Below are 22610 nucleotides of genomic sequence, written 5' to 3'. Positions count from 1 at the left end.
GGAATAGTTTTCTCAGAGGAGTTTCTGGAATTTTCTCAGTGTACCATTATATTACCTACAAAAAACAGTATTTTTCATCTGTCTTCTCTGCAATTTTTATGCTGATTTTATTCTTTTCCTTGTGTATTGCATTGCCATGTACTTCTGGTGATAGTGGGGATCTTTGTGTTGTTCTTTTTTTTTTTTTAAGATTTTATTTATTTATTTGACAGACAGGGATCAAGGCAGAGAGAGAGGAGGAAGCAGGCTCCCTGCTGAGCAGAGAGACCAATGCGGGGCTCGATCTCAGGACCCTGAGATCATGACCTGAGCCAAAGGCAGAGGCTTAACCATCTCAGCCACCCAGGCGCCCTCTTTGTGTTGTTCTTGACTGGATACTTATCCATGTCTCCCATTGAGCAAGATGCTGGCCAGTATTATCATGTTTAGGAAGGTTACATTTGTCCCTATTTTAAAATCTGTATTTTTGTTTTTTAACAAGAATGGACATTGAATTTATCAAGTCTTTTTTCAGCATCCATGGGGATGCTATTATGATTTTTCTCTTCCAGCCAACTATTATGAGTTATAATTTTTCTTATAGTGAATCATCATTAAATTCTTGATGGAATATATTTGTTAATATTTATTTAGAATTTTGCTTTAATAGTCATATGTGAGTGTAGTCTATAAACTTATGTGATCATGATGCTTTTTAGTATCATTATTATTATAGTTTTTATAAAAATAATCTAAAAGGTATCTTTTTTCCATGCTCTGGAACAATTCAAAAACATTGAGATTTGAATTTTTAAACATTTGGTGAAACGCCACTGTGAAATTATTTAATCATATTGCTTTATTTGGGGGGATGGTTGCTCTGGGATGCTTTTCTCTATTTCTTTTTTTTTTTTTTTTTTTTTTTTTTTTTATTTTTATTTTTTATAAACATATATTTTTATCCCCTGGGGTACAGGTCTGTGAATCACCAGGCTTACACACTTCACAGCACTTTTCTCTATTTCTAATGGTAATTCATCTGTTTAGATTTTCTATGTTTCTAGAATTAGTCTTGGTAATTTCTATTTTCCCAGAACACAGTCATGAATGTAGGTTTTTAAATTTATTTTCTTAGAATTGAGAAATATTTTTCAATGCTTTTGTAATTTTCTTGATATCTGTGATTCTGTATATATTTGTCTTTTTAATTTTGTGCTTTTATGTGCCCCATTTCTTAAGTCATCTAATCATTTATCTATTTTATTAGCTCCATTTTCAAGAAATCCGTGCTTAGATATAATTACTAGCACCAAATCTTTCTATGTATTCTTTGATTTTCTACTTTCTCTTTATTTCTTAATTTTTTTTTCTTTTTCTAACGATTGGGGTTTAATGTTTAATTTGTTTATTTCTTATTCTTTGTTGATTATTAATTTAAGTATTTAAGGTTACGGATTTTTTTCAATATTTCTTTATCTGTAGGAAAGATAAGAGCAGCTAACATTTACTAAGTGCCAACCATGTTTTAGGGACTGTTCTAAAATTTTGCAGCAGCATGTGGAGGTAGTTACAATTATTGTTACCATGATTTATCAGTGAAGAAACATAGACTCTGAGGAAATAAACAGTAATAAGGAAAATAATGAAGTAGAACTTTGCCAAGGTCAGACAGCCATCCGCTGTCTCCGCAAACATGTGAAGTAGGTCATATGCTAAGATTTTGTCAGCTCCTTAGCTCTCTAACTTTGATTAGGCCACATTTAATTTTTACCCACCAAACCCCTCTCTCTTCTGGCTTGTGAAGAGGAGCATTAGCCTTACAAGGAGTTACTTGCCAGGCAAGGAAAAGTCTGGAGACAGAAAGATGGCAAAAGCAAGGAAAGGTTTTAGGTACATTCTGCTTGTGCTTCACCATTGAGAAACCAGGTGCTAGAGCCTGGAGGATGGTCAGATAGAATATTGGGCTTCCTTACAGCATTTCAGACAACTGGAACTTTCCTATATAATCTTATACTCACCCAAGGTCACTGAGCTTCCCCCCATCCCAGGATTCTTCACTTAACTTCTAACCAAGTAAAGAATCAGCACTTGGACATGTGGTGAGGAAGGTGCAATATGCTGGATTGGGTATTAGTAATCATGGAGAGGGGAAGGACACACATTTTTGTAGGTTTCTATCTGTATTACCCATAGGGCTCTTTTTAAATCAATATAATCACACCTTCCTGGATATTCTCTGTACATCCTTATTGTCATAGGACATGTGAATTCACCTACACTGGCCACAGCTGGTTGGAACAGGTATGGAAATCTAACTCAAAGTAGGTGACTAACGGTCTCTTTCGGAGGAATCAGAACACAGGGATGTTAGACAATTTCTGCTGGACTTTTAAGTAGAGAGACTATTTCAAACTAGGCTTGGGACAATCATGGGTACACTAACAAAGAGAAAGTAAGAGGAAGATATGGAGATAGAGATGGCAGAGAAAGAGAGAGAGAGAGAGAACACGTGGAGGAAGAAATTTAGTACATACAGAGGGTCAGTAGAAATTGAACATTCTGTGACCCAAAAGAGAGAGAGAGAATGACTTCCTTTATTGACTTTGGTTCCCTGGTTCCAGTTCTTTTTGTGAGACTTGGGTGTATCTCCCACCACTGAGTTTCATGAGACGTATTTTTTCTTTTGCTTAAATGTAAGTCATTGAGTTCTGTTGATGGTAACCAAACAATCCCTAACTAAGAAAGTAACAAATCTGAAAGTGGAGGAACATAGTACAATGTCAAATCATGTGTGTGTATGTGTGTGCCTCAGATTAGCATACTAAAAGCTGTCCTACATTCCATGGTAAACTTGAAATATGTTTATTCATGATTAGAATTGAAAGAGGGATAACGTATGCTAAATTTAAATGGTGAATATTTATAATTATAAAACTATAGGGATGAAAGATAAGCTGAGGATAATCAGGTCATCTTATTTTCCCCATGTGTTCCTTGGAGAGACTATGTTACTCTTACCAGCACAACGCTTAGATATGAAGTATTATTAAATATTAAATTTTTAAATTTAGTACAGAATTTGGGTTTGGTATTTTCTTTTTAAAGTCTTCAGCAGTTATTTCTTAAATGTTGGAATCGTCAAATAGGTGAGAATTTGGAACTTCTAAGATAATTTTGTGAATAGGCTCTATTCAATAAATATTTATTGAATGCTTCTTTCGATCCAAGAACATAATCCTAAACCCACCTAGTGTTTAATAAATTAGGCTACAAGAAGTTGTTTCTAGATAAAAAGTTGAGGAGGAAATAAAGCCAAGGAATATAAGCATGAATTTCCTGTTCATAAAGAGCAAATTCTGTTTGGACTGAGGTAAAACTCTATTTGGGTTGAAACAATCTTTTCACTTCCTATTTAGCCAGTGGGGTGAACCTCTGACCTTGAAATCTAAGGCACTCAGAGGAACTAAGATTTTCATGAGCTCAAGAAAAGAACTGCAATTTGCAGGATAAGGAAATGAAAATAGTGATTTGGAAAAATCTGAAGGGTAGCTATGGTTTCTCTTAATGAGAAATCAGCTGGAAATGTGCCTCACTTAAATAAAGTCAAGCTCAGAGTGCAAAATATAATATCACAACCGGTAAAACAGAAGAACCATGCAATTCATGTATGGTTACAATAGGTGTAAACATACTATTTAGAATTCTAAGGAAAATCATGGAGTGCATTTTATTGGGATCTTTAATGTAGAATAACTTATGTCCCATAGGATAGAATTCTATTTCCCTTTTTTGGTTGTGATCATGTAGATAAGCGAGGATTAGGAATAGATATCAAAAGTTTGAGTTTTAAAATGTTCCTTCAAAAACTCTAAAGAAAAAATATTTTGTTGCCTATATTTCTGAAAGGTGGCACCTTATTATGTCTCTCATTAAGCAATTGCAGTCTGAACCACCTACTTTGTCTCTGTCACTTTTCTTTAACTGTTCATTGTCTCTCAAAACTCAAGCCTAGTTCATAATGTGTAATTGTTCATATGTGAAAGAGATGCAAAATTTGATATAATAATAATAATAATAATAAAGGTTGGTGTAATAGGCCAGAGAGAAATTACCAGCCCATACAGTGGGTTTTGGTCACCTTCAGTGGTCTAATAATAATAGTAATAATAATAATTTCTATTTATTCAGCTTTAGACTATTAAAAGTCCAACTGTGTATTTTATAGAATAATGGAGATAAGTGGAGTTAAATGCCTTTTACTGCTGAGATTATATTCAGTTGACTTGGATAAATTTAATATAAGGTAAAAATAGTAAGAAGAGAGAAGGCAAGTTGGTGGGGAAAAAAGGGAGAAGTCAAGTTAATACTTAAAAGTAACAGCTGGAGGAAGGGGATTAGGGAAAAGTCCGAGAATGTTAGCAGTGGCAGGATTTTTAGTGACTGGTACTGATCTGTTCACTATAGTTACCAGCAAGCCGTGGGATAAGTACAGAAACTAGAGTATGCATTTAGAAACCTCTGCAGCAGTTTAACATTATCATGACACTTTTATTGTATTTTTAAATGTACATGCTCAGGGGTGCCTGGGTGGCTCAGTCAGTTAAGCATCTGCCTTCAGCTCAAGCTGAAGCCCCTCCCCAATGCTCATTCTCTCTCTCTCTCTCAAATAAATGAAAAAAAAATCTTAAAAAAATATATATGTTCAAAACAAATTGAGAAAAAGCTTGTTCTTTGCTGTAAGTAATTTGAGATGTACTGAGCTAGGAAGTCTTGGATATTCTTCCAATGCTGAGAGGTAAGAGAACATGACTGGACTAATACCTTTTACCAAAAAAAAGAGCTGAAAAAAAATATGTGATCTATCTTTTCTCATTTTCTTTCTTAAAAGTGTGCCATGTACTGCTAGGTACAGCAAAGGAAATGCAGTCAATGATATTGTCACAATGTTGTAGGATAGCCAATAGTGGCCACATTTGTGGTGAACGTGGCATAGCAGAAAGTCTTCTCCAATCACTATGTGTACACCTGAAACCAATATAACATTGTGTCAACTACACTTCAATAAAAAATTTTAAGTGCACCTCTATAAGTGTGTATTCTGATAGTTCTGCTTTGCTATTCAGGTAGAAACTCTCCAACCTAAAAGTGATATTTCTTTATGCAGATACAAGATATTTTTTGCTGACTTTTATAAACTAACTTTATGCTATGCTAAATTCCTTTATTAATTTTGGTTGTTTCCTACATTCCTTATAATTTTTTATGTAAACAATTAAATAATCTGAAAATAGGTGGTCTCCTTCTTTCCTCCCTTCCCCCCTCCCTCCCTCCTGTTATTATTTTTATGAATTTATGTCTTTTTCTTGCCTTATTGGAAGACTTAGGGCAATGTTGAGTGGAGGTAGGAAAAAACGGGCATTCTTACCCTGTTTTTATCTCAGGAAGAAATTATTCAATGTTTCACTATTAAGGATGATGTTAGCAATTCGTCTTCTACAGACAATCTTTTCCAGATTGAGGAAAATATTTTATTCTGAGTTTGTTGAAAGATTTCTTTTTTTTGTCATGAATTTGTGAAATGATTTTTTTCACATATTGAATTGTTCATGAGGCTTTTCTTTTTAAAATCTGTTAATATGTTAAATTATCTTGATTTTTCTTACAGCTAGAATCCAACTTGATTGTTACAATCAATTTTTATTTACAGAATAGAATCTTTTTGAAAAGATGTATTCCTTCAAAAAAAGAGATAGAGTTCTTCATTTAATCAATGGTTTAAGGCCTTATTAAACAGAAGTAAAGCAAAACATCCCAGGACAAATTTTACCTAAGTTAACAGTAGTAAAAATTATAGAAATTAAAATTTAAATACAAAAATATACAATAAAAATGGGAAGTATACTATCAAACAGAATAACAAATTCTTAGACCTTCAGAGGCATACCAAAATGCTTACCTCAAAAGTTGTATCAATACCTTGAGAGGTATTAAAATATTTTTAGTGCTGGAACTATTCATAGCACCTATGAAATACACAAAGCAGGATTCTACTACCAAAAGTTTGCATTGGTACACACATGTTTAAGCTTTATGTCACAATTTCTCAGTCCAAGATATAGTTAATACAATGACACTTATTTGTTTAGTTCTTTTCTTCCAAAGCTGAATAAAGAAATGATCACTTAACCACATGGTAGAATGTTATGGCTTCTTCCTTATACTAATGGTGTATATATACATATGTACATATGTATTTATATATATTTAAAGACTTTATTTATTTATATATTAAAGATATAATTATAACATATTTATATTATATATGATTATATGTAAAATTATAAGAATTTATAAATAACTGTATATTTATATACATATATGTATATATTTTAAAGATTTCATTTATTTTTTTATTTGCTTGAGAGAGAGCCTGAGCAGGGGTGGGGCAGAGGGATAATCAGACTGTGCTGGGTGCGGAGCCCCATTGCAGGGCTTGATTCCCCACCCTGAGCTCAGGACCACAGCCAAAATCAAGACTCTGATGCTTAAAGACTAAGCCAGCCAGGTATCCCCCAATGGTATATTTTAAACTTCAAATAATTCATCTCATGGAACTGATTTACGTGTACAAAAGCTCCTAAATACAGTAGACTCAAAACATTTCCTCTTTGTAGATTCCAACCATTTATAGTTATCTCAGTACAGGTACATGCAGGGAACAATTTCAGATTACTGGACAAAATATATTACTGTGTCATCACCTACATGGAAAGAGCAGCCCACTACAAGCACAATGATGGCAGATATGCACTCTCATCTGTCTTTCTTGCCACTTTTGCGGGATCTTCTCCAGGTCACAGAAGCTAGCTTATGTAGACATGTTTCAACCTATCTTTGAAAGTTTCTTTTGAAATTTAACTACCAGGAGCACCTACAATTCAGATCAGTCCGTTTTTTCCAACTCTTTGCTAATTAGTTCATATATGATATGTAATGTTTTTAACTTTAAAATAGAGAATATTTCTTTAAGAAGTTTTATGTTCATAGCATAATTAAGAAAAAAGTGCGGAGATTTCTCATATAGCTCCCCTCCTCTCTTCTCCACCTCCTCCATATAGCCTCCTCCATGATCAATGCCCTCCCCCAGAACGCTGTATTTGTTACAACCGATGAGCCTACACTGACAACATCACTACCACCCAAAGACCATAGTTTATATTAGTCATTAATTTTTAAAGCATCTTACCAGTGGTCTATTAAAGTGATTAATGACATTCATAACACCATTAATGGATAAGATATAAGCAAAACATGCCTACATTCAAGAGTTACTATTTTAAGTAAATATCTTGGCAAATTTTCATAACTAGAAAAGCTGTAGGATTCCTACTGAACACAGACATGATGATTTTATCCCTGCGGTTTTATAATATCAATAGTACAATAAGTGTATCAAGTATAGTAAAGAAAGGAAAGCAGATTTCAGGACAGAAACCTACTAACCATTTAAGTTTTGGGTGTCCCTAACACAAAAGGTTATTTTCTTTGCCCATTACATATTTTTCCCATTCAAATGGTACAAATCTTTCATCCCTTTCATATTATGATTGAGAAATGAAATTTTTTAGTGTAAAAATATTTGTTAAAATTCCAATTTATCTTATAATATATGATATTAATTTCAGTTTTCAAGTATTTAAGTAATGCTAATTGAAGTAATTTCCTTTTTAGTAATACATTTATAGACTGAACTTCAAAGACAAGGAAAAATAACTTAAAAAAGCGGATATGCTTTTCTCTCCAAAGATTTAAAATGCAACACATAACATTGTAATCACAGAGGTGGTATGCAACAGGAAATAAAAAGAAAAAAAAGTGATTCATTGTAACTAAAGCCTTCTTTAAAAAACAAAAACTAACAAAGACAAAACGTTTTGACTTAATGTGTCCCCAAAGGACACTCTAAAATCTAACTGGTTAAAGAAGAAAAATCAGAGCAAGTCCATTTCAAAATAAAGACAAGGCTGCTTTATGACATACTTCTAATTTTTTTTTTTCCTCTGTGTGTGACAATTACCAGCACTTGCCTTCTTTTCTGTGAAGAAATGCAAATTGCTACCAATAACAAAACTCCCCTCTTAGTGTACAACATTGTTAACTTTCTTTGTCAACTAAATGATTAATATTGAAAGCTTAAGCTTCTATCACTTTGGGCTGCAGTAAAAATGCTTACCGAAAGCAATTTAAGGCAGGAAACCAAACTATTAGGTAGTATTTTTATTTATATTACTAAGTAGGAATTCATAAAATCATACAGAAGTCCATATGTAATCTAAAATACATGTCTGTATAATTTTAAAAGTTGAGGTCTCTAACATTTCAGAAAATGTTCTTTTCTTTAAACCTGGATGGTTTATCAACATATATTTATGACCTTAAAATGAAGTTAACATATTCAGCAAAAATGGAAAAACTGTAATTAAGAGATTACTTACATATTTTATTTCTTTTATAATCCCCTAATGAACAATTTTATTTAGAGAAGCCAATGAGATATGCTTAAGTCTTAAGTTGAAGTAATAGTTATAATCATCACATGTCTTATTATACATAAGATTTACATTCACACTGAGATATGTACCATCTCAAGCCTTTTTTTTTTTTTAAGGAAAAAGTTTAATAACCCTGAAAATAAGAAAGGGTAATACTTCAGTTTGTAATCATTAGATTATATTTTAAATGTATTTTAGCTTAGATTCATGACTCAAAGAATGGAGTTCTATTAATTAATATAACAGCGTGTTAATTGATTGCTTTCAGAATCTAACCTTACAAAAATGAATGTCCAAGTCAAGAAGCAACATCATATTAGGTAATGAAAGTCTGTATGAGTAAGTACAGACATTAACATAAAAACTGATAAACCCGATTTTCGGTTCCTGTTATTCCACTGTGCTGCCAGAACTACTGGCTGTTTCCAGTCCAAAACCAAAAAGCTGGATCATTTCTGATAGATAAATGATACTCAAATATACACAAAATAAAATTTACACTAATCTGCAGATTTTCATTTATACTCTTTTATATACATCCAGGAAGACCTAGTTGATGAGTTTTGTGCTCATTGATTTCAGATGATTATTTATGACTACATCTCTTCGATTTCCAGAAGATAATGGAAGCATGGGGTTGGAAGGAGAAAAAAAATCAAATATCACTGTCAGATAAGATTTTATAAATATATAATGAAAAAAGGGAACAGGACTGGATTTGGCTTGTTAAATATGTATTCATGTACCACTTCTTCTTCTTTTTTTTTTAAAGATTTTATTTATTTATTTGACAGACGGAGATCACAAGTAGGCAGAGAGGCAGGCAGAGAGACAGGAGGAAGCAGCCTCCCTGCTGAACAGAAAGTCCGATGAGGGGCTCAATCCCAGGACTCTGAGATCATGACCTGAGCCGAAGGCAGAGGCTTTAATCCACTGAGCCACCCAGGCGCCCCTCATATACCACTTCTAACAACCATTTTCATATCTGCAAAAATTGGACTTAATACCAGTTATTAAGTCAAACATTCAAGCTCTGTAGCTTAACATAGAAAGGCACGAGATACTCTCAGCAAGCCACAGTGTAAATTAGAGTAATATTTTTAAAAATATTCTGCTGAGATTTATGTTTAAGAATCTCTTAAATGGTCAATATAAAGAGAAACAATATGAACCTATTACTACCTTGCACCAGGATCCCAAACCCTGTACAGAAAGTATGAGCTTCTTAATGCTAAAAACACACAAAGTCTCCTCAAAGAATGGGAGCAGTATCTTAAACATCTCACTTTGTTCCTAACATCCATGCATACTCCCAGGGCTAACACGAGAGCTATTATTCCCTGTTACATTCACCTTTACACAAATCTCTCTGAAAAGCCTACAACAATATCTTGACTGGCACCTATGCCCAGTCGACCAGTAATGGCTCAGTGAATCTCTAGTCAAGATGATTTGAACAAAGACTATGGAGTATGGTAGAAAAATGATCACCCCCTCACCCAGTTCTCCAAGGCACATACTGTGATACTTAAAGAGATTGGTAAGCAAAAAGTTTAAGGATACTACATATTCTTCATGGTTCTACAAAAATGTTCCACCAATAGATGAAAATCCCACCCAAAACACATTTTCTTTTTTTTTTTTTAAAGATTTATTTATTTATTTGACAGACAGAGATCACAAGTAGTAGGCAGAGAGGCAGACAGAGAGAGAGGAGGAAGCAGGCTCCCTGCTGAGCAGAGAGCCTGATGTGGGGCTCGATCCCAGGACCCTGGGATCATGACCTGAGCCAAAAGCAGAGGCTTTAACCCACTGAGCCACCCAGGCACCCCCCAAAACACATTTTCAAGTTCATTCTAACACTGTAAAATTGTTTAATTGATTCCATTCATTTAATCAACTGGGCAAAATTCTATTGATTCTGTAATAAAATGGTTTATAAAAAGAGAAGGGGGACGCCTGGGTGGCTCAGTTGGTTAAGCAGCTGCCTTCGGCTCAGGTCATGATCCCAGCGTCCTGGGATCGAGTCCCACATCGGGCTCCTTGCTCCGCAGGGAGCCTGCTTCTCCCTCTGACTCTGCCTTACACTCTGTCTGCCTGTGCTCGCTCTCACTCTCTCTCTCTCACAAATAAATAAATAAAATCTTTAAAAAAAAAATAAAAAGAGAAGGGAACATTTATAACATTGGGGAAGTAGACAAAAAAATCTTGTTCTAACACTCCTATAGATACAAACAGATTTTAAGATTCTATTTATGTAACTGGAATTTGCCATTTGAAATGGCATTTAGCTGTTGGTACTCACATTGTTAGCTTTAAACATCTTGAAATAATCCAAGTATTTTACAACACTTGTCTGAGAATATAAGGCATTTGGGATAATACACCAAACTCCTATAAAATTTCAGAGAATAAATTCATAGCTGCATATTTCAAATATACAGATCCATGAAGCCAACTTTGCACAGGGGCACTCATATGATTGAAATACAAAGCATGCTAGACTAATTTTCAAAGTAAAGTTAACTATGACTATTAAACTCTACACAGCAATTTCCAAAACTTGTGTCTATCTATATCACAGATCTAATTTCCTTCAGGATACTAATGGCCTTCCCCTCATCCCCCAAACAAAGTAAAACTTAAACACAAGACAAAACAAATAAAACAGAAACCCTTTATTGTAAGTATCTATTTCACATTTTGTTTCATCAGATTTTAAGTACAGAACCTCATTGTCCTAAATGTTCCTTATTTAATCTTTTTCATCACCTCAACATATTTTTCTGAACTTACTATATAAAATAGCCATTGCATATGGATCCAAACTAAAACATGAAAGCAAAATGTAAGGAATGATGTGGGAGAGGTAAAAATGTATTAATCTAAATTATATTGATTTGTTCCCAATTATGATAAACTTGTTACATTTGTCTAGAAAATTCGTAATAAATACTATTATTTGATAAGAAACAAAACCTAGAATATCTAAGTTAAAAAACATTTTTGATTAGAAACTATTTGACATAGTACAATTTTGAAAAACTGAAACTACAACTTAAATGACTATATTTAGTATATGAAATCATCAAGAGTTTTGATAACATTAAATAATCATTTCTTTTGCAGAATTGTATGGTAAATATTAATATTTCTTCTGATAGACTCTGCAGGGAAAGGAAAACTTAATTCCAAAATATATTTCCCCAAATGAAATGTTTTTAAAATAATAATAATAATAATTATTATTATTATTATTTAGATAGGGATGGGAGGCAGAGGGGCAGAGGGAGAGGGAGAGAGAACCTTAAGCAGACACCATGCCCAATGCAGAGCCAGATGTGGGGCTCGATCTTACAATGCTGAGATCATAACCTTAGATGAAATCAGGAGTTGGATGCTTAACCAACTTAGCCACAGGTGCCCCTAAAAGAAATGCTTTTCTTTCTTTCTTTTTTTTTTTTTAAAGATTTTATTTATTTATTTGACAGACAGAGATCACAAGTAGGCAGAGAGGCAGGCAGAGAGAGGAGGAAGCAGGTTCCCTGCTGAGCCGAGAACCCGATGCAGTGCTTGAACCCAGGACCCTGGGATCATGACCTGAGCAGAAGGCAGAGGCTCTAACCCACTGAGCCACCCAAGCACCCCAAGAAATGCTTTTCAATATTCAATTCAAAAAGATGTACCACCAACATAGAATGTAATTGTATTTCACTCTCCTAAACATGTATTTTTATATCAGCATCCTCAATTATCTATGCAAGAGACTGACATTTCAAGAATAAATGATTCATGGGGTGCCCAGCTGCCTCAGCAGATAGAGCATATGACTCTCGATCTCAGGATCATGAGCTCAAGGCCCAGGTTGGGTGAAAAGCTTACTTAACAAAAAAAAAAAGACAAAAGAAAAAAGAAGGGGGGCACCCGGGTGGCTCAGTTGATTAAGTGGCTGACTCTTGGTTTCTGCTTAGGTCATGATCTCAGGGTCCTGGGACTGAGCTTCAAGTTGAGCTCCATGCTCAGTGGGGAGTCTGCTTGAGGACTTCCTCTGCCCTTCCTCCTCCACCAACTCTCTCTCACAAATAAATAAATTAATTTAAAAAAGAATAAATATGCATCTTAGTTATGGTGCATTAAGATCACAATGTTTACAATGAATACCTAGAATGTGTACTAAAAGTAATTAAAGTAAAACTTTAAAAAATTATTCTAGAACATTCTCATTGCTTACAGTCGACACACAGATAAGTAGAGGAAAGTCACAGTTATGTTAAGTTTATAATAATTCACATATAACACAGATTAAATTATCAAAGAAAGTATTAAACTGACGTCTCCACAGCTCTTTGCAGATTGAACATATTTCCATGCTTCCACATACTGATGGCAGCAAGCATATTTCTTGGCATCATTCAATCTATTTTAAAAAATTGATTGTATAGAGGGCATAATTTATAAAGCAAGGTAACCAAGTGAAATAACAGAATTTTAATTAATACTGGGTTTTTAGAATTTCTTAAGAAAAGATATACAGGAATTGCTTAGCTGCCTGTGAATAATTAAATGTCTTTACTGAAGCACTTTTAATACAGTGACCACAGGCTTCATTTTGAAGTTTTTGTGAAAATGAACTGTTGCATACTCAGGGAAGTCACACTCAATAGTGGAGTATTTGGCTTGAATCAGAGCCCATGATTCCAAAAGATATGAGAAGCCAGTGACTTGAATAAAGAGTATTTCTACCTTCTTTTCAGTATCTTCTCTCTACAAGCCCTTATCTTCTTTGCAGGCTTCAAAGTAAGCATGAAGCCACTGACCCTGGAGTTCCCTGTCTGGATAGAGAATACAGTCTACATCACTTGTGCCTACAAACTCACTGAAGTGATTTCTAATATTGCATACCAGGTAGCCGTGTTAAGAATTTTACAATGAACTGTATGTCACCTTGCTTCTCACGTAGGTGATTTTCTTACACAATAGCTCATTATGGCAAAGCACAACTCATAATTTCAGGTTAGAAAGATTCTCCTTGAAATAAATCATCTCCTTCTGAAGACTGAGGGCTAAGTATATTACTTAGGAACATTTTATTAATGCCTTTATTTGCAAATGCTGTAGGAATGAGAAAGAACTATATTCCCACCTGTAGCCATAGATTAGATTTGGGAATCCGACCATTGTGTACATGAATAGTATGGATTTTAGCAAGCTGATGAGCTAGTCACCTGAAAAGGGCTGAGTTGCAGATGCATTTCTGATCCAATGTTTTCCTCTGTATAAATTTATAGCACAGCACATGACAAGGTACAGGTGAGCTAGGGATACAGTTATGAGCTTGCAACACACAAAACCTCTTCACTTTCTCATCTCACCAACTGCCAAGTCAGTCTTATCGCCATTAATTTCTCACAGAGACAGAATCTTCCATTTTATTACCCACACAACAGCCAGGAAATTTGTGATTTCATCTATAAAAATGTGCAGGTCCCTTCCTGGGTGGGGGGGTTGGAAATCCCACTGTGGCCACAGGTGTTGAAGGTGGTTCAGAGACCCTCCTGGCCCCTCTTTGCCTCTGGATCCTGAATCATGATATTCAACTTGAGCACCTCTAGGGAACCCATTGATGTAACGTCCACGGTCCAGGAGACAGTAGAGATCACTGTACAGAAAGTGACAAAATCCACCATGCATGCTGACTAGCTGGTAGACACTTTTGTCCTATGACTTCCTGGGGCTCCATATACTTAATGCCTTCTGTTTAGTTATTTACAATTTAGAACCTCACCTTACAATTTAGTTGACTCCAAATCACTGCTCCAAAGCTGGTTAATGTTCTTATTCCCTCTTTATAAGATCAGTAAAGATGCTTTTGTCCTCAAATTTTAGGCTTTGAGGTTGTGGCTTTTCCCTGGTTTTACTGATGGTAGGATATTCTTTGTTTTCCACTGTTCACTTTGTTTTTTATTGATTTTATAACTAAGAGAAGAATTTTTAAAAAAAATCTTCGCTAGGCACTCACCCAGATGAAAACTCAGGTAGCATTTTCTTAATACAAAGCAGAAGTTCTCAGGTCCAATTTCACATTAAAATTGAAGGTGCTTTTACAATTTATTCTAGTGACCCAACTACATGCCAGGACTTTAAACCAGAGCTTTTGGAGCAAGACCCAGGCATCGGCCATTTAAAAAATTAAGAAATTTCCCAAATGATTCTAATGCTCACCCACCAATGTCAGGTCTCATACTTCTCACCCACCAATGTCAGGTCTCATACTTCTCTCTCTACGTGCTTTTGTTTGTTTGTTTCATTTTGTTTTTATTTGAGAATATGTGTGAATTTGTACCTTATCCACATAACTTATCTTCACGGAGCCCATTCAATTGTTTTTAGCATCAACAAATTTCAATGAAAACTTATTTTTCCAATGTCTTCAACTGAGCTAATATCAGACTAAAACAAATTATTTTCACAGTGATACTATTTTTAGGAACAAATAGTTATTCCTAGAAACTAATTATTGAATCATACAATATAGAGCTAGTTGAAAAAGATGCAGAAAGAAATGAGATTCATGCTGAATAGTGCTTCATTCTGTTAACTTAGGTTGTCATAACAGAGTACCACAGACTGGAGGTTTAAACAACAGAAATTCATTTTCTCACAGTTCTGGAAGCTAGAAGGCCAAATTCAGGATGTCAGCACAGGTGTTTTTTTTCTAGGCCTCTCTCCTTGACTTATAGGTGTTTGCCTTATGTCTGTGTCAGCATATAGTTTTTTCTCTGTACCTGTCTGTCTGTGTCTTTTTTTTTTTTTTAAGATTTTATTTATTTATTTTTTATTTGAGAGAGAGTGCATGAGCATAGGGAAGGACAGAAGGAGAGGGATACCAGACTCCCCACCAAGCAGGGAGCCTGACTTGGGGCCTGACGGGGGGCACCATATGGAGCTCAACCCCAGGACCTCAGGATCATAACCCAGGCCAAAGGCAGACACTTAAGCAACTGAGCCACCTACATGCCTCTGTCTGTCTGTCTTAATCTCCTCCTTTTATAAGGGTGCCAGTCAGATTGGATCAGGGTCCACCCTTATGATCTCATTTTAACTTAAATAACTCTTTAATAATCTCTCTAAAAATACAATAGTGTTCTGAGGTACCAAAACTTAGGACTTTGACATATGAATTCTAGAGGAACACTATTCAGCCCATAACCATACAGCAAATAACCAACATTTTGAATTTTATAACTATGCCAGAATTCTAAAATTAAAATAACAGGTAAGCCATGAAATATAATTAAGTATAAAACTTTATCAAAAGCTTTCAAGTATGTTATTGTTTTTTTCATTGCAGAGATAGTATATAATCATAGAAATTTGGAAAACAGAAAGAAGTAGAATGGACAGTAGCAGAAAAATTATTTTCTACTACTCATAAGTGCTCTTCACATACTGATGCCAGTCCTAGTCTTTTTCTTCTTTCAAGTTAAAAATAAACCCAGTTGGCAAACATGACACAGATGAAATGATGGTATTCTGCTTTTCAAATATTTACTCCATATAACTTAAACATTTCCCTTTATACTTTACATTAAAATATATTTTTAAAGATTTTATTTATTTATTTGACAGAGAGAGAGATCACAAGTAGGCAGAGAGGCAGGCAGAGAGAGAAAGAAGGAAGCAGGCTCCCCACTGAGCAGAGAGTCCGAAGTGGGGCTCGATCCCTGGGCCCTGAGATCATGACCTGAGCCGAAGGCAGAGGTTTAACCCACTGAGCCATCCAGGTGCCCTACATTAAAAGATTTTTTAACAGGTGTATAATGTTATATCTAGTCAAGAGAAACAGTATTTTCTTAACCATTCTCTTCTGGTTAGACATTTGGATTATCAATCAGTATCCTACCAAGAAAACTGTACAATTAAACTGGGTAATTGAGGAGATTTTTGAAAAATAGACTTCATTTTTTAGAACAGTTTTGGATTTACATAAAAACTAGCTGATAGGGGCACCTGGGTGGCTCAGTGGATTAAGCCTTCGGCTCAGGTCATGGTCCCAGGGTCCTGAGATCAAGCCCCACATTGGGCTCTCTGCTCAGCAAGGAGCCTGCTTCCCCCTTCTCTCTCTGCCTGCCTCTCTGCCTGCTTGTGATCTCTCTCTCTCTTTCTGTCAAATAAATAAATAATTAAATAATTAAAAATTAAAACTGGCTGATAGTACAGACAGTTCTTATCTACCTTCTCAACCAGTTTCTCTTATTAACATCTCACCTCAGTGTGGTACATTTGTTGCAATCAATGAACCAATATTGATACCTCGCTATTAACTAAAGCCCATAGTTTATTCAGACTCCCTTAGTTTTCATGAAATGTCCTTTTCTGTTTCAGGATCCCAAGCAGGATACGTTGTATTGAGTAGTCAGATCCCCTTAGGCATCTCTTGTGTTGGTTCCTCAGACATCCTTTTTCATGACTTTGACAATTTGAAGAAAACTGGTCAGGTATGTTGTAGAATGCTACTCTAATGGAATTTTTATGACTTTTTATGATTAGGCTATGGGTTTTGAGAAGGTCATGGGTGAAGGGCCATTTTCATTTTGTCATATTAACGGTGCATATGTTAGCATGATTTATCATTGTTGGTGTTGACCTCAATCACCTGGCTGAAGTCCTATTTGTCAGGTTCCTCCACTGTAAAGTGACTCTCCCCCACCCTTTCCATAATGCATTTACTGGTAAAAAAAAGTCACTAGGTACAGCCCACAGTGGAAGAGCAGGGATTTATTCTCCCTCTCGAGGGATGTGTATCTCTATACATTATTTAGACTTCTTCTGCAAGGGGGATTTGTCTTTTAGCCTTATTAAGGTTTTTTTTTTGTTGTTGTTGTTGTTGTTAGTATGGACTAATGGATATATATGTTATTCTTTGTTTCCAGCTTTGGTCACTGGAGCTTTTTCAGTTGACTCCTATGTTCTTTTAACAAGCGCATTGATGTAGAAATTTTAAAAATACTTCTTTACTTTCTGACATTTAAGATGTCCCAGGCTCATCTTATATATTTCTGGTCCCGGTATTAGAATCAGCCATTTCTTCAAGGACCCCTGATTCCTTTTATTGGAGAATAATATTAGAAACCAAATCTGGGCACTGGTGTGCTCACTGTTACAGGAATATCATTGCTGTCTGACTCTCTCAGCTGTCAGGACAGGGAAATATAGGCATGTATACTAACTCATGTATATATTCATGTTCATAGCAATCTCTATATGTAAATATCTCTATTAAGCTAAATGTGAGTTCATACTGATGTCTTCAACTCTGACTCATTACCACATGGATTATTCTGGACTTCTCCCCTTGCCTGTGTGTAAACTTGTATTCCAGCAGTGAGAAACCTGGGTCCGACCATCCACCCACCATTTTCTTAATTGTTCAATGACATGATATATACATTGGAGTATTTAATTGTTAACATTACTCCTGTAGAAAACAACTTTATCAAAAACAGTGTAGTGCTGGGCACCTGGGTGGCTCAGTTGGTTAAGTGTCTGCCTTTGGCTCAGGTGATGATCCGATGGTCCTGGGATCAAGTGCTGCGCTGGGCTCCCTGCTGAGTGTGGAGCCTGCCTCTCCCTCTGCCTGCCACTTCCCCTGCTTGTGCTCTCTCTCTCTCCCTGTCAAATAAATAAGTACAATCTTAAAAAAAAAAAAAGTATAGTGCTTATGTGCAGTTTCTTTTGCCTTTAGTCTTACAGATTTAACTCATTTCCAAAGTGAGTGAGGTGATAAACATTCTGTTGTATCCTCTTACACTGAGCCCGTTTTATACATTTGTAATACAGTTAGATTCTCTGGTCATGGTCTGCATTCCATCCTAGCATTCCCCTGACCTAAATAATGCTTTAAAATTGGCACACATTGGGGCGCCTGGGTGGCTCAGTGGGTTAAAGCCTCTGCCTTTGGCTCAGGTCATGGTCCCGGGGTCCTGGGATCCAGCCCCGCAATAGGCTCTCTGCTCAGCGGAGGACCTGCTTCCTCCTCTCTCTCTGCCTGCCTCTCTGACTACTTGTGGTCTTGGTTTGTCAAATAAATAAATAAAATCTTAAAAAAAGTTGGCATATATTAAAGTTTACTCTTTGTGTTTTAAGTTCTATGGCGTTATGACAAATGCATGATATAATGTACCCACCATTAGAGTAACATACCAGAATAGCTTCACTGCCCTAAAATCCTCTGTAATTCACCTATGCTGGCAAGCAGTGATTGTGTTACTCTCTCTACAGTTTTGTCTTTTCCAGAATATTATGTAATCATATAATTGAGATCAGATCATATGTAGCATTTCCAGATTGGTTTCTCTCACTTCACAATGTGTATTTAAAATTCCTCCATGTTTTTATGGTGACTTGATAGTTCATTTCTTTTTATTGCTGAGTAACATTCCATTATGAGAATAAACCATAGTGCATTTATCCATTTATCTATTGAAGAACATCTCGATTATGTATAGTTTTTGGTGAATATAAATAAAGCTGCAATAAGCATTCATGTGCAGGCTTTTGTCTAGACATAAATTTTCAGGTCAGTTGAGTAAGTACCTAGAAGTGTGATTGCTAGATTGTATGATAAGATTATGTTTAGTTTTGCATAAAACTGCCAAGCTATGTTTTGAAGTGGCTGTACCACGTTCCATTCCACCACCAATGAATGAGGGTTCCTATTGCTCTGTATTCTCACTAGATGATTTTTACAGAGGCATAATTTATAATGATATGGGCAGGATTTAGGAAAACAAGCAAGGGATAGTGTCATTGCCCATAGGTAGCAATAATGCACGTGGAGGGAAAGAATATTGGAGCCGTTGAATGGAATGTGATGCCTCTCTGGAGTTAAGGCCTTGGGTCAAGGGGCATAGAAAAACAGCACAGGGGCGCCTGGGTGGCTCAGTGGGTTAGGCCGCTGCCTTCGGCTCAGGTCATGATGTCAGGGTCCTGGGATCGAGTCCCGCGTCGGGCTCTCTGCTCGGCGGGGAGCCTGCTTCCTCCTCTCTCTCTCTCTCTGCCTGCCTCTCTGCCTACTTGTGATCTCTGTCAAATGAATAAATAAAATCTTAAAAAAAAAAAAAAAGAAAAACAGCACAGAAATAAGTGGATTCAGGGCTGTAAATATCCCAGCTATACTCTTCTCCCATCTGATTGTTCTCCTGCCTGTGCCTCTCATTGGCTAAACACAACTGGAAGCCAGAGCAGAAGGAATCTGTTCATGCAATCTAAACAGGTCAGCCTCCCCTAGCACAGAGCAGGCTGGAGAAAATGCGGGCAACATCTTGTGGGTTAAAGGAGAATATCCAGCATATTTATACCTGCAAATTTTTACTTTTTTTTTTTTTGTCAAAAACTTATTTTGGGCATTTCAGATTATTTGCCCTTGGATATGGTATTTCCAATAGTGGTATGAGTAAACAAAAGAAAATGAAAATGAAGGTTGCTGAAGGACTAATACATGCTACATAAATAGTATCTGAAGTTTTGCCTATCAGAGTTCTAAGATCTTATGATTTCTGTTTCAGCATCATTGTTCACACACACACGACATAATTAATTTCATACATTTCCATAGGCATTCCTTTTTTTTTTTTCTTCCATTCGTGGTTGCTGTTATTGGCACATGGAAATTTTAATTTAATTTGGGAACAAGACTACAATGCAAGGACTTGGGTGCACACTAGAAACAAGGATTCGTATACTTTTTCTTTTAAAAATGAGTAAATTAAACATCTCTACCTATATATTGACAAAAATACAGATTTTTACCAAAGACAGGGATAAAATATATTTTCAGAAACCTACAGCAAATAGTCTCACTTTAAAGGCCTGGTAATTTTGATTTCAAACATGTGCTCAAATTGTTCCTTGTATCTTTAATGCTGGTTTCTCATTATGAATGCATTGCTCACGAAAAGTAAAAGTTTGGAGAACAGTTTTGTCTCTGCTCATTTCACTTTTCTTGCCAGTAATAGTGACTTCTCTAGTATCACTGGGGTCTTTGCTCTTTTTGTCTTTCTTTACTGTGCCTTCACTCTGATCAGGGAATGCTGACAATTCAAAAAAAAAAAAAGTCATTGAAGAGACAACATGAATTTTAAATCTTTCATCCTTTCTCACTTAACAGGGGCATACATCTTTTCATTCCACTGAAAATGCTCTTGCCAAGGTCACCAATGACTCATCTTTTGCTAAATCCAGTGGAAACGTAAGTACTTATTCAATTATATGACCTTTAGCAGCACCTGACACTCTCAATGATTACCCTTCTCTGGAAGCACTGTCACCCCTTGGCGTACAAGACACGGCATTTTCCCTGTTTTTCAGGTCTCTGGAGCTAGACTGTCTGTTCTCAACTTTTGGCTCTGACACTGATTAGCTGCCTGACCTTGGGTGAGTCTCTAAACATCTTTAAGATTCAGTTTCCTAACAGTTAAAGTGGAGATAACAACAGGACCTTTCTCTTAGGGTAGGTGTGAGGAGTCATTTAGTGAATGTATGTAAAATGATTCAAATGATACTTGGTACTTTAGCACCTCTTACGTAGTAACTGGTGGAATGATAGTAAACCAGTTCTCTGAAAAATAAAGCCCTGCTTTGTAGTATTGTCAATTTCTTTGGTGTAAATATGTCCAAGGCCTTAAGTACTCCTACCATCTTGAGTATTTAAAAGTGACTTTCCTAGAGCTGGCTTTAGCACACTACTGACAGCTACTACACCCCCCCCCCCAACCCCCACCCTAGTTTCTTAATCGACTCTGCTTAGTCTCTATTGTGGGCTCTCCTTCCTTCTATTTCTTAAATATCACTGTCTTGCAGTGGTATGCCCTAGGTCTTCTCTATTGTTTTACTTTGTATATTTTCTATGAGAAATCTCACTCATTTAAAATAAAATTGAGGGGTGTCTGGGTGGCTCAGTGGGTTAAGCCTCTGCCTTTGGCTCAGGTCACGGTCTCAGGGTCCTGGGATCATGCACCACGTCAGGCTCTCTGCTCAGCAGGGAGCCTGCTTCCCCACTCTCTCTGCCTGCCTCTCTGCCTACTTGTGATCTCTCTCCCTGTCAAATAAATAAATAAAATCTTAAAAAAAAAATACTCAACATCATTGATCCTCATGGAAATGCAAATCAAAACCACAATGAGATATTACCTTACACCAGTCAGAATGTCTAGTATCAAAAAGACAAGAAATAACAAGTGTTGGTGAGGATATGGAGAAAAAGGAACCTCTTGCACTATTGGTGGGAATGCAAATTGGCGTAACCACTGTCAAAAACAATATGAAGTTTCCACAAAAAATTAAAAATTGAACTGCCATATGATTCAGTAATTCCACAGCCAGGTATTTACCCAAAGAATATGAAAGCAGTAATTCAAAAAAATATATGCAACCCTTTGTTTATTGCAGTATTACTTCCAATAGTCAAGATATGGAAGCAACACAAGTGTCTATTGATGAATGGATAAAGAGGAAGTGATATATATCTATATCTATATAGAGAGAGGTTAGATATCAGCCATAGTGAGATATTATATATATATATATATATATATATATCTGCCATAGAAAAGAATATCTTGCTATTTGTAACAACACGAATGGATCTAGAGAATATAATGCTAAGTGAAATAAGTCAGTCAGAGAAAGACAAATCTTATGCAATTTCACTCATATGTGGAATTTAAAAAAAAAACAAAAATGAACAAAGAAAAAAAGAGACAAATTAAGGAAATCAGATTCTTGACTAGAGATAATGAACTAGTGGTTACCAGAGGAGAGGGGGGTGGGGAATGGGTGGACTAGGTGAAGGGGATTAGGAGTGCACCTACCACAGTGAGCACTGAGTAATATTTAGAACTGGTGAATCATATAAACACTGTATGTTAACTATACTGGAATTAAATAAAAAGAAATAAAAGTAAAAAGAAATAAATTTAGAAGTTGATATATAATTGACGTATTACACAATTCATCCCCTTGAGGCATACAGTTCAGTGGTTTTCGCATATTCACAGCATGGTGCAACCATCAGACAAT

At 35.8% G+C, this 22610-nt stretch overlaps 1 pseudogene; it reads right to left on the bottom strand.

Annotated features, from left to right (window-relative positions):
* Positions 1–13100: 13100 nt before the first annotated feature.
* On the bottom strand, positions 13101–14218 carry LOC123391563 (annotated as a pseudogene).
* Between the last annotated feature and the right edge of the window lie 8392 nt (positions 14219–22610).

The sequence above is a fragment of the Mustela putorius genome, unplaced genomic scaffold, assembly GCF_011764305.1.
Source record: "Mustela putorius furo isolate JIRA1106 unplaced genomic scaffold, ASM1176430v1.1 tig00000242_pilon_pilon_pilon, whole genome shotgun sequence".
In the NCBI taxonomy this organism is placed as follows: Eukaryota; Metazoa; Chordata; class Mammalia; order Carnivora; family Mustelidae; genus Mustela; species Mustela putorius.
This window is presented reverse-complemented; position numbering and strand designations above follow the sequence as displayed.